This window comes from Anopheles coluzzii, chromosome 3, assembly GCF_943734685.1.
Source record: "Anopheles coluzzii chromosome 3, AcolN3, whole genome shotgun sequence".
Taxonomy (NCBI): Eukaryota; Metazoa; Arthropoda; class Insecta; order Diptera; family Culicidae; genus Anopheles; species Anopheles coluzzii.
In genome coordinates, this window is record NC_064671.1 from 41,162,433 (window position 1) to 41,178,576 (window position 16,144).

Consider the following 16,144-nt stretch of genomic DNA (forward strand, 5'->3'; position numbering starts at 1 on the left):
TCATATTACCATTTCCCAAATCAATTAATGTATTAAACTCTATATGGAAATCATTAGCAACCAGAACCAGCCCAAGCGCCACAGACTAAGCTTAAACGACTGGAAAATTTAATATCCATAGAAAAAAAATGAAAGCTCCACAGCTTCATTGGTTTGATCAATAGATGGGGTATTACAACTCATCATTATTTGCTATCCTTTTCTTGCAATGTGTTTCGACAAGTTTCATCTTGTAGCGACCAGAACGCCATCTGGTGCGCACACCTAGAACTACCGACAGAAAATGTTTAACGGACTAGTTAGGCAGGGACTGCACACAAAGCTAGAGCAGGACAAACGGTGGTAGCATGCTGCACCGCAGCTATAAAAACGGTGGCTTGCTCCATACACGCTCTCTCTCGTCCTAAACGTTTTCACACCGACACGCGCATATCCGTCCGGCTTACCCAACAAACACTTCTTCTCCGGCAACTCTCGAACGAACAACACTAATTTTCGCGTCTCTCCCGAACTCACCGTTCCGCGGATTAAAAGAAAAAAATAAATCGAATTCTACCAAAACGTACACACTTAAAAATATTTCACGACCTCGGTTAAAAAAACTGCCGAAATCCGTCGGCTCTTTGGATTCTTGCTGATATGTCAGTTGAAAAAATCCAGTAGCCGAAAATCAGTACCATTTAAAACTGAAATATCAGTTAAATAAAAATTTAAACCGAAACTCGGCAACACAACATGCCGAGCACATACGTTAACACTGCTGTCACCGAGATAATCCGTCAAAATAACCGAGATTTCAGCTTTACTACTTTGATTAGCCGAGGCTCGGTATTCTATCTGTCATTCGCCATTCTGTTAATCTCGTGCTAATGAAACGAAAACCTTTCGGAGTGATGTTGTGATGTAAAATAAAAAATGTAAAAAAAGTGAAAATGAGTCTCTCAGCGTGAAAAAAAACGAGAATCAGTAGCGTGCGATCGAGCACTGGTATGGAGCGGGGTTGGTGCTAGGAAACTCCATCAGCGCACGCAACCGGTGCTCTTCAGAGCGTCGCTCGGAGCAGTCCCTATTTAAGGATCAGATGTGGAAGCTAATCCGGTTGGTTCAACCTTTGCCAGACCGTTCAGACTTCCAGGATTCATTTCCGGTCACCTACACGAGGTAAGTATCAACACTCGATCACAAGAAAACTAAAAAGGGTTCCCTCAGACTTGTTTCACTCTGCCCGCTTTACAGAACCGTGCCTGTACCAGTGCCCGCTCCTTGTCCGGCTCATTTTCCTGTACCGGTACCACATCCAAACGCTGTGCCCCATCCGGCGGTTGAATCGGCGCCTGTCCCAACGCTTTCCATCACATAAAAAAACCCATTTGATACGCAAATAAAATCACTAAAATAAAAATAACATGTTTTTATATTTAGCCGAAATCTCGATTTGCTCTAACCGAAAATCTCGGTTAAACGTAAACGTCAAAACAAAATGACATTAACCGAGATGTCGGCAACAGAAATTTAACCGAGATCTTTGCCGACATCTCAGTTGTGCAGATCTCGACAAAAATTAACTGAGATTCGGGAAAATTTTTTAAGAGTGTAGTTCGCAAAGCGTGTTGCGTATCTCTTTAAAAAATTAGGGACCACTTTTGTGGCGCCCCTAAAATCTTATCATGACCTATATAGTCTTAGAACTTTCTGAGCAAAAATCTATATGAATGGTCGTGTGGTCAGATACGTGGGTATCAACACCAACGATCATTACTCAAATCTCACTTGCTTCAGTGCTGGTGGTTTCCGTTGGAGTTTAGTATTTAAACAATCGTATCGCCGTTCTAGTTCTAGCGATGCATAACTTCAATGCGAAACCATACAACAGTACAGAGGAAATGAGAAAGCTCTCCTCCAAGCGATGAAGCTCAACTGATTGAGATATCCCACCAACAGAGAGCGCCACCAGCTTTTTTGCTATTTTTAGAATTGCATGAGTCGTTTGCCGTCTGCTAAACGAAGTCTTTCTATATTCCGTTTAGGTAGAGAGCTTGAGTCGTTTAGAAGGCGTTTAGTGGTCGTTTAGTAGATTTGTGGCACTTGGGTTCACATGTTCGATTTGTTGGTTATCACATCGAACATGTAAAACCCCATATATTTTTCATGTTCGATATCGCGTTCGATTGCTGCTAGAGCGTCCCAATCATTTGTTGGGTTAAATTCCCTAGTACAATTTTCCGACCAACACTTCAGAAAGGCCTCATGTGACCGCCCGCTGCGCAAATTTGAGCAGTTTTCTGCGTAGTTTTTTGCGTCGTTTTGTGTCAAAAAATACGCAAAAAAATACGCTAGACTTCAGCCAAAACTACGATAGCCAGCGTATTTATTGCAGTTTTTAGGTGCGGAACGAGCGCCATCTGTTGAAGGAATGGATGAACTAATTCAAAAATATTGGCGCACATTCCTTCCTCCTCCTCTTCCTCTAACTCCCTTCCCCTCCCTGCCTTGCCTTATACTTGCGCTTCAGCCCGTGCCTTTCGCCGTCAGCTGATTGTGTGTATGCGTTGGTGTATATGTTGTTAGTATGGTTTAGAGAGGCTTTGGCTCCTGCGGAGTTCTTTCGCCTCTAAGTTGGTGTATATGTACATTGCGGTTGTGTATTGTAATTGGTGGGTGTTAGCATTTATTTATTCGTGTGTGACCTTGACGATGCGGGAGAAGCTGGTTCATTTTGGGATTTAAAGTGTTATCGGTGTATTGATGGTTTATTTTATTTCGTGCCGCTGCTGATGAGGCCATTTAATGCCCGTGCCAATCGAGGGTGAAGAAGCCAATTTCAAACAAGCGTACGAGAACGTCTAACACTGATCTAATTTTTTTTTAAATCTGATGTAGCACGGTGTATAGTGGCAATAAAAAATATTTTTTTTTTCAATGTGCCGGAATTTGTCTCGAGTTTTCTGGCCACGACACACACACACACGGACACACACACAGCGCGGGGAAAGTGATCGTCCACTCTATCATGCCGCGATCCCCCTCCCCTCCCGGTGCTTTGGATGAGGATGCGCTACAAGTCAAGCCAGCAATTCTACCGATAAGGTAGCGGAAATCGATCGTGCGTGTACGCGCGTTCGGGGGTGCGTTCTCGCGTGCATGCGTGCGTGCGCGTGTGTGTGTGTGTGTGCGGAACCCCAAAACTGTTTGATTCTGATGCGTGCATTGTCACCGGCTGCGTCTACACACTCCATGCATTCTCAGAAAACGCACTGTACGCCGCCCGGTCGATTACCGCTACCTAGGAGACAATACAACCATTTAATTGGCACCACCTACCATTGGCATTGGTTTGGAATGGGTTCGGATCGGTAGGTTCATGTTTTGGTCGAGTGCATTCTGTGCATTTGTCGCGTCACAGCGGTAGCCCGGCAGCAACAAAGTCAAGACAAACTCTTACCCGGGTGTGGACTGCTATGCTAAGTTCTTTTTATTATTATTGGCGTAATAGCCAACGCGATCATGCCGGCCTTTTCAGGACTTGAGTACCACGTAGCCGGAGCCGGTGACTAACCCCTTGCTACGGCGGATGGTTCATACGCGATTAGAACCCACGACGGGCATGCAGATGTGCGGAATGATGCTGATGATTTGCATACTGCCACACTGTCTCCTGCCCGGTGCATACGCAGCAGGCAGGGGGAAGGATGCACCTCCACCATAAAAAAAAAACCGTCATGAACCAGCGGTGGATCTAACGGTATGCGGACTAGGCGGTCACCGATGATCTCTAGTCTTTGATATGCCGTATGTCTACAAGTATTAGCGACAAAGGCCCCCGGAAAGATGATCGTAGGGATCCCATGACCATCCCCCTCCCTCCCCGCTGGCAATTTAAGTATACTGTTCAGCCAGTACCCCCTGCTCCCGGTCATGCGCAGCGGGAAAGGAAAGGTACGAGTTTGGAGGTGGAAGGGAAGGAAGGGAGGGAGGGAGGGAGGAGGGAAGGAGGGAAGGAGGGAAGGAGGGAAGGAGGGAAGGAGGGAAGGAGGGAAGGAGGGAAGGAGGGAAGGAGGGAAGGAGGGAAGGAGGAAGGAGGGAAGGAGGGAAGGAGGGAAGGAGGGAAAGAGGGAAGGAGGGAAGGAGGGAAAGACGGAAAGAGGGAAAGAGGGAAAGAGGGAAAGAGGGAAGGAGGGAAAGAGGGAAAGAGGAAAGGAGGGAAAGAGGGAAAGAGGAAAGGAGGGAAGGAGGGAAGGAGGGAAGGAGGGAAGGAGGGAAGGAGGGAAGGAGGGAAGGAGGGAAGGAGGGAAAGAGGGAAAGAGGGAAAGAGGGAAAGAGGGAAAGAGGGAAAGAGGGAAAGAGGGAAAGAAGGAAGGAGGGAAAGAGGGAAAGAGGGAAAGAGGGAAAGAGGGAAAGAGGAAAAGAGGGAAGGAGGGAAGGAGGGAAGGAGGGAAAGAGGGAAGGAGGGAAAGAGGGAAAGAGGGAAAGAGGGAAGGAGGGAAGGAGGGAAGGAGGGAAGGAGGGAAAGAGGGAAAGAGGGAAAGAGGGAAAGAGGGAAAGAGGGAAAGAGGAAAAGAGGGAAGGAGGGAAGGAGGGAAGGAGGGAAAGAGGGAAGGAGGGAAAGAGGGAAAGAGGGAAAGAGGGAAAGAGGGAAGGAGGGAAGGAGGGAAGGAGGGAAGGAGGGAAGGAGGGAAGGAGGGAAGGAGGGAAGGAGGGAAGGAGGGAAGGAGGGAAGGAGGGAAGGAGGGAAGGAGGGAAGGAGGGAAGGAGGGAAGGAGGGAAAGAGGGAAAGAGGGAAAGAGGGAAAGAGGGAAAGAGGGAAAGAGGGAAAGAGGGAAAGAGGGAAGGAGGGAAGGAGGGAAGGAGGGAAGGAGGGAAAGAGGGAAAGAGGGAAAGAGGGAAAGAGGGAAAGAGGGAAAGAGGGAAGGAGGGAAAGAGGGAAAGAGGGAAAGAGGGAAAGAGGGAAAGAGGAAAAGAGGGAAGGAGGGAAGGAGGGAAGGAGGGAAGGAGGGAAAGAGGGAAGGAGGGAAAGAGGGAAAGAGGGAAAGAGGGATGGAGGGAAAGAGGGAAAGAGGGAAAGAGGGAAAGAGGGAAGGAGGGAAGGAGGGAAGGAGGGAAAGAGGGAAAGAGGGAAGGAGGGAAGGAGGGAAAGAGGGAAATAGGGAAAGAGGGAAAGAGGGAAGGAGGGAAAGAGGGAAAGAGGGAAATAGGGAAAGAGGGAAAGAGGGAAGGAGGGAAGGAGGGAAGGAGGGAAGGAGGGAAGGAGGGAAGGAGGGAAGGAGGGAAGGAGGGAAGGAGGGAAGGTGGGAAGGAGGGAAGGAGGGAAGGAGGGAAGGAGGGAAGGAGGGAAGGTGGGAAGGAGGGAAGGAGGGAAGGAGGGAAGGAGGGAAGGAGGGAAGGAGGGAAGGAGGGAAGGAGGGAAGGAGGGAAGGAGGGAAGGAGGGAAGGAGGGAAGGAGGGAAAGAGGGAAAGAGGGAAAGAGGGAAAGAGGGAAAGAGGGAAAGAGGGAAAGAGGGAAAGAGGGAAAGACGGAAAGAGGGAAAGAGGGAAAGAGGGAAAGAGGGAAGGAGGGAAAGAGGGAAAGAGGGAAAGAGGGAAAGAGGGAAAGAGGGAAGGAGGGAAAGAGGGAAAGAGGGAAAGAGGGAAAGAGGGAAAGAGGGAAAGAGGGAAAGAGGGGAAAGAGGGAAAGAGGGAAGAGGGAAAGAGGGAAAGAGGGAAGTGAGGGAAGAGGGAAAGAGGGAAAGAGGGAAGAGGGAAGAGGAGTGAAAGAGGGAAAGGAGGGGAAGGAGAGGGAAGAGGGAAGATGGAGAAGAGGGAAAGAGGGAAGGGAAAGAGGGAAAGAGGGAAAGGAGGGAAGGAGGGAAGAAGGGAAGGAGGAAAGGAGGGAAGGAGGGAAGGAGGGAAGGAGGGAAGGAGGGAAGGAGGGAAGGAGGGAAAGAGGGAAAGAGGGAAAGAGGGAAAGAGGGAAAGAGGGAAAGAGGGAAGGAGGGAAGGAGGGAAGGAGGGAAGGAGGGAAGGAGGGAAGGAGGGAAGGAGGGAAGGAGGGAAGGAGGGAAGGAGGGAAGGAGGGAAGGAGGGAAGGAGGGAAAGAGGGAAAAAGGCGCGTACGCGCGTACGCGAGAACGCACCCCCGAACGCGCGTACACGCACGATCGATTTCCGCTACCTTATCGGTAGAATTGCTGGATTAACTTGTAGCGCATCCTCATCCAAAGCACCGGGAGGGGAGGGGGATCGCGGCATGATAGAGTGGACGATCACTTTCCCCGCGCTGTGTGTGTGTCCGTGTGTGTGTGTGTCCGTGTGTGTGTGTGTCGTGGCCAGAAAACTCGAGACAAATTCCGGCACATTGAAAAAAAAAATATTTTTTATTGCCACTATACACCGTGCTACATCAGATTTAAAAAAAAAATAGGTCAGTGTTAGACGTTCTCGTACGCTTGTTTGAAATTGGCTTCTTCACCCTCGATTGGCAGGGGCATTAAATGGCCTCATCAGCAGCGGCACGAAATAAAATAAACCATCAATACACCGATAACACTTTAAATCCCAAAATGAACCAGCTTCTCCCGCATCGTCAAGGTCACACACGAATAAATAAATGCTAACACCCACCAATTACAATACACACCCGCAATGTACATATACACCAACGCATACACACAATCAGCTGACGGCGAAAGGCACGGGCTGAAGCGCAAGTATAAGGCAAGGCAGGGAGGGGAAGGGAGTTAGAGGAAGAGGAGGAGGAAGGAATGTGCGCCAATATTTTTGAATTAGTTCATCCATTCTTTCAACAGATGGCGCTCGTTCCGCACCTAAAAACTGCAATAAATACGCTGGCTATCGTAGTTTTGGCTGAAGTCTAGCGTATTTTTTTGCGTATTTTTTGACACAAAACGACGCAAAAAACTACGCAGAAAACTGCTCAAATTTGCGCAGCGGGAGTCATGATAAAATTCTCTGAACGCCTTGATTTCTTCCGTCGCTTTGCGCAGCGGGCGCTATGAACCAAATCTAAACTATCTCCTTTAAATAAATGAAAGATGTTATTTTCTCGTGCTGTTCCTCATGAGACAGATTAGCTTCCATCTACGACATCCCCCCCCCCCCCCGCTCAACACTTCAAAGCCTACCGAAAACCGAAATAATCTTAAACTCCTACCGAAAACTACCGATATAATTTTGATGCGCTTACCGAAAACCGCAAAAATAATCTGGCCACTCTGGTCGTCAGAACAGAAGGACGCGGCTACACATGCTATAAAACCCAATGGACGATTTAGCCAACCATCTAGTTAAGCCATTAACCCTGTCACTGGCAACCAAAAAAACATCATATTTCAGGCAACCGGGCTACCCGGGAAGCCAGCGACTTTGGAGGCTTATAACTTTTGAATGCGTAATCCAATATTGATGCAACATCATAATGAAAACTAAATAAACTAATGCAGTTTCTATAACTGTGCATAGTTTGGTTAAACTTGCTACCGTTTTTTTAGTTCTAGCTTTTCAAAGCAAACAGGAATTTTTGAAAAAAAAATGAATAAATGTAAAAAATATTTTTTTCAGTATTTTACAAAATTTTCACAGCAAAATGACTCTTGCAGTTTAAGGCCGGGCTACATTGATCGTACTCGCAAGTGTAATTTCGATTTTCACTAGCGCATCTGGCGGCGGCTGACCGAAGCATTTTGCTAAACAATGTGGAGCCGCTCCAGATAATATGTTATTTTTCTATGTTTTTTATTTTTACTGGACTGAAAAAGCTTTGTAATTGATAGACAAACATATTGTGCAAGTATTTCAGCCGTTTTCGCATAAAAAAACGGTGTAAAAACTAATTAATTTTGAGATCCAACACGACCATTCCCCCGACGACCAAAGAAAGCTTCCACCAGCCACCGCCAGATGCGCTAGTGAATATCAAAATTACACCACGGAGTACGATCAATGTAGCCCGGCCTTTAGAAAACTGTATGTTGCACATCCATTATATTTTTTGAAGATTTTTTAATAAGCCATAAAAAAGATAAAGAAGTTTTTATTTGAATAAAAACCGTTACATTACACCTGTCATAATAATTTTGTAAAATGCACATGAGACAAATGCAAAAACTTCATAAAATGGTCTCTGATGGTAAGTAATGCGGGCGCAGAAACGCGCGTCGTGTATTTGCGGCCTTATATTTTTAATTCCTAGTAAAACAAATCTGAAAAAATTAGAAGAGACGTGCAACATACAGTTCTCCAAACTGCTAGAGTCATTTTGCTGTGAAAATTTTGTAAAGTACCGTCTGTTATGTGTTACCTGCGTTCCCGACGCATCCGCGTAACTCGAATATCCGCGTAAGTCGAATTTCACGTGTTTTGACTAAAATACAATTGATTACTCGGAGTTTTTGATTTAAATTAGTACTATTATACACATTATGATTTTTTGATATGATTCGTGCAGAAAGTTGTAATATTTATGGCTTTTAAGCGGTTTCAATTAGTTTGCAAAAATGCTTTTTATAATGAACTTGAAGCAAATTGCACTGATTTGACATTTAATCTGTCAAATTTAGGTATCTCCGAATTCGCGTAAGTCGAGAACCGCGTAATTTGGGAACAGACTGTACTGAAAAAACATTTTTTACATTTTGTATTTTTTTAACTCCTGTTAACTTTGAAAAGCTATAACTAAAAAACGGTAGCGAGTTGGACCAATCTATGCACAGTTATAGAAAGTGCATTAGTTTGTTTAATTTTCATCGCAATATCGCATCGATATTGGATTGCGCATTCAAAAGTTATAAGCTTCCAAAGTCGCTGACTACCCGCGTAGCCCAGTTGACTGGAATAGGGGTATTGGAAAATTTAATTCTAAAAATCAGGTTAATTATACTCAAAAAATTCTACGAAAAACTCCAGTGAAAGATAGCTGTAGATTACACTCATATTTCGAATTTCAAGTCAATTGGATTCCTAGAATCAGATAAATGAGCAATCAAAATCGATTTGGCTACACGGGTAGCCGGTTGCCTGGAATAGGGTTAACCCTGTCACTGGCAACCAAAAAACCATTAACCGTTGTCTCAATGAACAAATTGATCAAATTTACCAACGGCCAACGGCGAAATTCAAATTCAAATTTAAATGATTTTCTTTAGGCCAAAAATACACGGACCGGAATTTCGTGGCCGCGGAATTCCGCTTGCTGAAAAATGTATGGATATGACAGTTTGGGAACGTTGCTGTTGACACTTTGTATATGGGTTTGACAGCAGGTGGAATTCCGGTCCGTGTATTTTCGGCAGGCGTGGTAACGCGCGTCGTGTATTTGCGGCCTAACGAGCAATTTTCGGAATCCACACAACTGACATTTTCTACTTTATTATGAACATTAAATTTTAACGAATAAGATGTTGAATTTAAAACGCATGTAGCATTTTTCAAGTGCCAGGCAAACAAACGTGCATCAGCGCAATAAGTAACAAACGAGGAAAGCAATCCTTGAAACCCCAAGTGCCACAAATCCACTAAACGACCGCTAAACGGGTTCTAAACGACTCAAGACATCTACCTAAACGGAATATAGAAAGACTTCATTTAGCAGACGGAAAACGACTGATGCATTGCAAAAGGTGGAGCGCTTTCCTCGCTTTGAGAGTTTTCTCCTTCCCTCTGTACTGTCGTATGGCTTCGCATTGAAATTATGCATAGCTAGAACTGGAACGGCGATACGATTGTTTAAATACACGACCATTCATATAGATTTTTGCTCGCAAAGTTAGAAGGCTATATAGGTCATGATTAGATGAAGCTTGTCGAAACACATTGCAAGAAAAGGACAGCAGTATTACGTTATAATACGCCATCTATTGAGGACACCAGTGAAACTTTATAGCATTCATATTTTTTTCTATGGATATTTGATTTCGTTTAAGCCAGTCGTTTAAGCTTGATCTGTGGCGCTTGGGAACCTCAAACTATTTTTTTCAGAATCGTTAAACTATTAAAACTATCAAATAATCTATATATATAAAAATCTCCTGTCACGGTGTTTGTTGCGAGCAACCTCCGAAACGGCTGGATCATTTTCAATGAAACTTTGCACACACCTTATGGTGGTATGAGAATAGGTTTTAAGATTTAAAAATCGTTCAGATTGTACACTAAACTTAATTTAATAATGATTTTCTAACTCCCATACAAAGAGCAGGATAGTTGTTGTGTTGTATACGGCACTTTGACACTTGGTGTGAGTTGCCTGGCGGTTTACACTCGATGATCGGATCCTGAGGGGATACGGGCACGATACAACTATCCCAAGTAACAAATCAATTAGCGCGTGGCCACGGAGCTAAAAAAATGTTGAAAATTTTTTCAACTTTGTCAAAATTGCTTGTCAACTGCAAAAAAGAGCTTTTCTCGTGGCCGCACCAAAAACATGTTAGGATTGACAATATCCTACACTTCGATCCTTTAACCCGACTCCATAAACCTGCAACCAACCGGACTTCAAACTGACAGAAGTGTGTGTCCGCGCTTTTCGTAGCGTCACGTTCTGTCTCTTTCTAACCTTTTCTTTTGTATTCTGTATTCGACTCATTAACCTAACTACGTGAAGTGTGAAATAAAAAGCTTGAACTAATATTCTAATTCTTTTCCATCAATCTTATTAGGTTATGGGCCCAGGTATTCGCTGGTGATAACAAAGCGTATAAGGATGGATAAAGAGATGGAATATGTGCGTGTACCCCTGTTCGATGGATCTAACTATCCGCAATGGAAGTACCGAATGTCGGTGCTACTGGAGGAGCACGAGCTCATGTCTTGCGTGGAGCAGGAAGCGGCGGATGATCATCGGCTTGCGGTAAACGAGAAGGACAGTGCTGAAGTTAAGGAGGCTGCAGTGAAATTGTCCGAGCAGAGGTTAAAGAAGGAAAGGCGTTGCAAGTCGCTGCTGATTTCTCGGATTGGTGACAACATGCTTGAGTATATCCAAGATCAGCAGACACCCAGGGCTATTTGGTTGGCCTTGGAGCGGGTGTTTCAACGAAAAAGCATCGCCAGTCGACTTTACCTGCAAAAGAAGCTTCTCACACTACGGCATGACGGAGGAAGGTTGCAGGATCATTTCCTAACCTTTGAGCGAATCGTCCGGGACTACAAGTCAACCGGAGCAAAGCTGGAGGAAATCGATATCGTTTGCTATTTACTGTTGACGCTTGGGCCAGCGTATGCGACAGTAATTACAGCTCTAGAAACGATGCCGGAAGACAAGCTGACGCTGGAGTTCTGCAAGTGCAGATTACTTGATGAAGAGATCAAGCGAAGCGGCGAAGGCAGCAGCAAATCGAGTGGTTCGAGAGTGGAAGCGGCTGCATTCAGTGGATCTGGCGGATCGTTTGGTGGAGCGAAGAAGCAACAAAAGAAAAAGAAAGTTTGGAAGTGTTACGGATGCCAACGAGAAGGGCACAAGATTGCTGACTGTCCGGAAAAGAAGAAGAAGAACGACACGTCGCAAACGAGTGCACATCTTAGCAAAGATATTTGTTTCCTTAGTAGTGAGTACGATGAACCATCGAAAATGAGCTGGATAATTGATTCTGGTTCGTCAGAGCATCTGACCAACGATCGGAAGCTGTTCGAGAAGCTTTACCCGATGAAGGAACCGATGCGCATCGCAGTGGCGAAGGAAGGGCAGTTCATTGTCGCTAAGGAATGTGGTGATATTCGTGTGCTAAGTGAAGTGAATGGCGAGTCGTTTCCGATCAGGTTAGAGAATGTGTTGTTCATTCCGGAAGCGCAGGTAAATCTGTTATCCGTTCGAAAAATGGAGATGGCCGGTTTGAAGGTTGTTTTCGCAGATGGTGTTGTTAAGATCGAGCGAAATTCTGAGGTTATAGTAATCGGGATGCGTCGCGGGAAACTATACGTGATAGATTTCCATCTTAACGAAGCGTCGTGTACAGCGTTATATTCGTGTGGACGAGTGCCAAAGAATCTCGAATTGTGGCATCGTAGATATGGACATCTCAGTGCGAAAAATCTTCAGGTGTTAATCGGAAATGACATGGTTTGCGGATTAAATGCGAAAGTTTCACAATCGGGTGGCGATTTCGTGTGTGAGCCGTGTCTCATCGGGAAACAAACGCGTAAACCCTTTTCCGCGCGCGAGGGTCGACAATCGTCGCGAGTGCTCGAATTGATTCATTCGGACGTATGTGGCCCGGTTACGCCAGAAGGGCTAGAAGGCGAAAAGTATTTTGTTACTTTTGTCGACGACTGGAGTCGGTTTACGATGGTGTTTCTGATGCGGTCAAAGGAAGAAGTATTCGACAACTTCCGTAAGTATGAAGCGCTGGTAAACGCAAAGTTTGGTTCATGTATTTCTCGCCTGCGTTGTGATAATGGAGGAGAATACATCAGTCGCGAATTTAGGAGTTTTTTGCGAGCGAAAAGGAATCCAGATCGAGTGGACAGTTCCCTACACTCCTGAACAAAACGGCGTGAGCGAGCGCATGAACAGAACTCTCGTCGAGAAAGTTCGATCCATGTTAGAGGACCGCAGCATCAGCAAAGTATTTTGGGGAGTTGCCATAGAGACGGCAGCGTTTTTGACCAACCGCAGTCCTGCCAGTGCGCTTGATCAGCGTAAGACACCGTTTGAAATGTGGGAGGGAAGAAAACCAAATGTCCGAAGCTTGCGAGCTTTTGGATCAACTGTGTTTGTCCACATTCCAAAGGAGCGAAGGAAGAAGCTAGACGCAAAATCCTGGAAAGGGGTTTTTGTAGGGTATGCTCGTAATGGTTATCGAGTATGGAACCCTAATCGCAAGGAGATCGTCGTAGCTCGAGATGTGGTCTTCCTAGAAGGTGAAACAACAACTATTTCGAAAGATAGTCCGAAGCCTAGCTGCAGTCCCGATGTGTTCCCGATTCGTAGAGTGCGATACGAATCCGAAAGTGAGTCCGAGGCAGAAAGTAACGACGAGGATGTTCCCGATGATTCAGGCGGCGTCTCGGAGGCATCAGGCGTTGTACATGATGCAGAGACAAACGATGCGGATGGGGATGAGACCTTTGACAGCTGTGCAGACAGAATTGATCCTGGAGAGGGTTCAGATGAATCTGAAGACGAAATGGTCGAAGTTCGGAAATCGGAACGAGACCGAAAGCATCCCAGCTGGCAAGCGGACTATGACATGGGATATACTGGTTATGCCATGAATGCAACTGCATTTGTGGATAATCTTCCGAGCTCGCTGGTTGAGATGAGCAAACGTCCTGATTGGAATCTATGGGAAACAGCTATTCGCGAAGAAGTGGATTCTCTAGAGCGAAATGAAACGTGGACAGTAGTGAAACTTCCTAAAGGGCGTGTACCTATCACATGCAAATGGCTTTTCAAAATAAAGCAAAACGAGGCAAATGGTGAGCAGCGTTACAAGGCGAGACTTGTGGCACGTGGATTCAGCCAGAAAGCAGGTTTTGACTATGGCGAAACCTATTCGCCAGTTGCGCGTCTTAATACTGTGCGAACAGTATTGAGTATCGCTAATGACCAAATGATGATAATTCATCAGATGGACGTCAAGACGGCCTTCCTAAATGGGAAACTGGAAGAGGAGATCTTTATGATTCCACCAGAAGGATTCGAGATAGGTAAGAATCTTGTATGTCGTCTTAACCGTTCTTTGTATGGTCTCAAGCAGGCATCGCGAGCTTGGAATACAAGATTCCATAGTTTCGTACAGCGTCTAGGATTTACCAGAAGCTTGAGTGATCCGTGTCTTTATGTGAAGGGTTCCAAAAGCAGCCAGGTTATCCTAGTTCTGTACGTGGACGACTTACTTGTTGTCGGTCGTCAGCTGAAGCAAATAGAAGCCGTCAAGAAATGTTTTTCGAAGGAATTCGAAATGACGGACATCGGAGAGGTACGCACATTTCTCGGTATGAGAATTGAACGAGACATTAAAGAGAGAATCCTTCGCATCAGCCAGAGGGGATTTCTAGAGAACCTGCTTCGTCGCTTCAACATGCTTGAGTGCAAACCAGCATCTACACCGATGGAGTGTCGCCTGCACTTAAAAAGAGGAGAAGAAGCTGAGCGTACTGAGAAACCTTACCGAGAGTTGGTTGGCTGTCTCACGTACGTAACTCTAACTTCAAGACCTGACCTATGTGCCGCGGTAAACTACATGAGTCAGTTTCAAAGCTGTCCAACGGAACTGCATTGGACACATGCCAAACGGATACTGCGGTACATTAAAGGAACGCTGGATTTGGCTTTGGTGTTTTCAGCGAAGGATCCGGTACCAGTACTGGAAGCATTTGCCGATGCAGATTGGGCAAACGATCTGGTGGATAGACGCTCTATCACTGGATACGTCTTCCGAGTATGCGGCGGTGCCATCAGTTGGTTGACTAAGAAGCAGTCCACCATATCGTTGTCTTCGACGGAAGCGGAGCTCGTGGCCTTGAGCACCGCTGTTTGCCATGGAGTTTGGCTGGTTCGTTTACTGAAGGAGCTTTCCATGGAACCGGAGGGTCCGGTGGTCTACTACGAAGACAACCAGTCGACGATAAGGGTTGTCGAGGAGGAGCGAGATACAGCGCGCTTGAAGCATGTCGATGTTCGACATCGATTCATCCGTGAAGAGATTCAGCGGGGGCGTGTTGCTGTTCGTTATGTCCCGACCGGTGAACAAGTTGCAGACATGATGACCAAGGGCTTGTCATCCGGTGTGTTCCAGAAGCATCGAGCCAAACTGGGGTTGGCACCTTCCGGATATTGAGCGGGGGTGTTAGGATTGACAATATCCTACACTTCGATCCTTTAACCCGACTCCATAAACCTGCAACCAACCGGACTTCAAACTGACAGAAGTGTGTGTCCGCGCTTTTCGTAGCGTCACGTTCTGTCTCTTTCTAACCTTTTCTTTTGTATTCTGTATTCGACTCATTAACCTAACTACGTGAAGTGTGAAATAAAAAGCTTGAACTAATATTCTAATTCTTTTCCATCAATCTTATTAAAACATACACAAGAGCGACAAAAAGCTCCAACATCTGAATATCAACGATATTTTGTTTAAGAAGCACTAACTAGGTACATAAATCAATTAGAATCATGCATTTTAGCATTATTATCATAACAATGGGTCACAACTGCGCCAAATAGCTGTTTGTTTACGCTTTTTCACGAACGTCAAATTTTGTCAACTTTTGTCAACTTTTTTTCCTGGCTGCTCCAGGTCACAACATTTTGACAAAAGCTCAAAAAAGTGACAAAAGCTCACATTTTGACAAATTTGTCAGCATTTTGTCACTCCCGTGGCCTTTCGCTTAATAATGGAATATTTTAATTTTTTTTTTGAATAACTAAGTTTGTCGGGCCAGCTAGTCGCAATATAAATCGAAACAGCGTTTGACAGCACTTGCGATAAAATCGACGTGCAAATGGTTCACATCGGAGTTTAGTATTTAAACAATCGTATCGCCGTTCTAGTTCTAGCGATGCATAACTTCAATCCGAAACTATACACAAGTACAGAACGAATGAGAAAGCTCCCCAAGCGAGGAAACCTCCGTTGTGTGGCTATTCCACCAACAGATGGCGCCACTAGCTTTTTGCTATTTTTTATAATACATTAGTCGTTTGCTGTCTGCTAAATAAAAACTTTTTAGATATCTTCTAGGTTGAGCCGTTTAGAATCCGTTTAGTGGTCGTTTAGTGGATTTGTGCCACTTAAGTACAATCATGAGCGACGAATGTTTTTTGACGAATGAGTTCACCGGTACGGCTGATTCTCAGATTATAAATTCTACGACAATCGCTGATATTGCATTCTGCGTTAATGGATTGACGACCCCAACGGGCCCCAACAATCATCGGTCACAGACCCTACTACAATAATTGCTGACCGGGAGAGGGGAGGGAGGGGACGAGGTGTAAATGATTCGCCATCCTCGGAGCCCCAATATCCAATCTTTCGTGGGCCCTAGTAGCTAGTGCTCTGTCTACTTTTATACATACTGCAGACTACAGACTAGCGATCTACGGGTCCCAACATCGGCGGGGCTCCAGGCGACCTACCGTTAGAGCTACCGTTGGTTGAATACTAAATGTTTTATATCTTTCTAGCCTATCTGAACATTACATTGACTT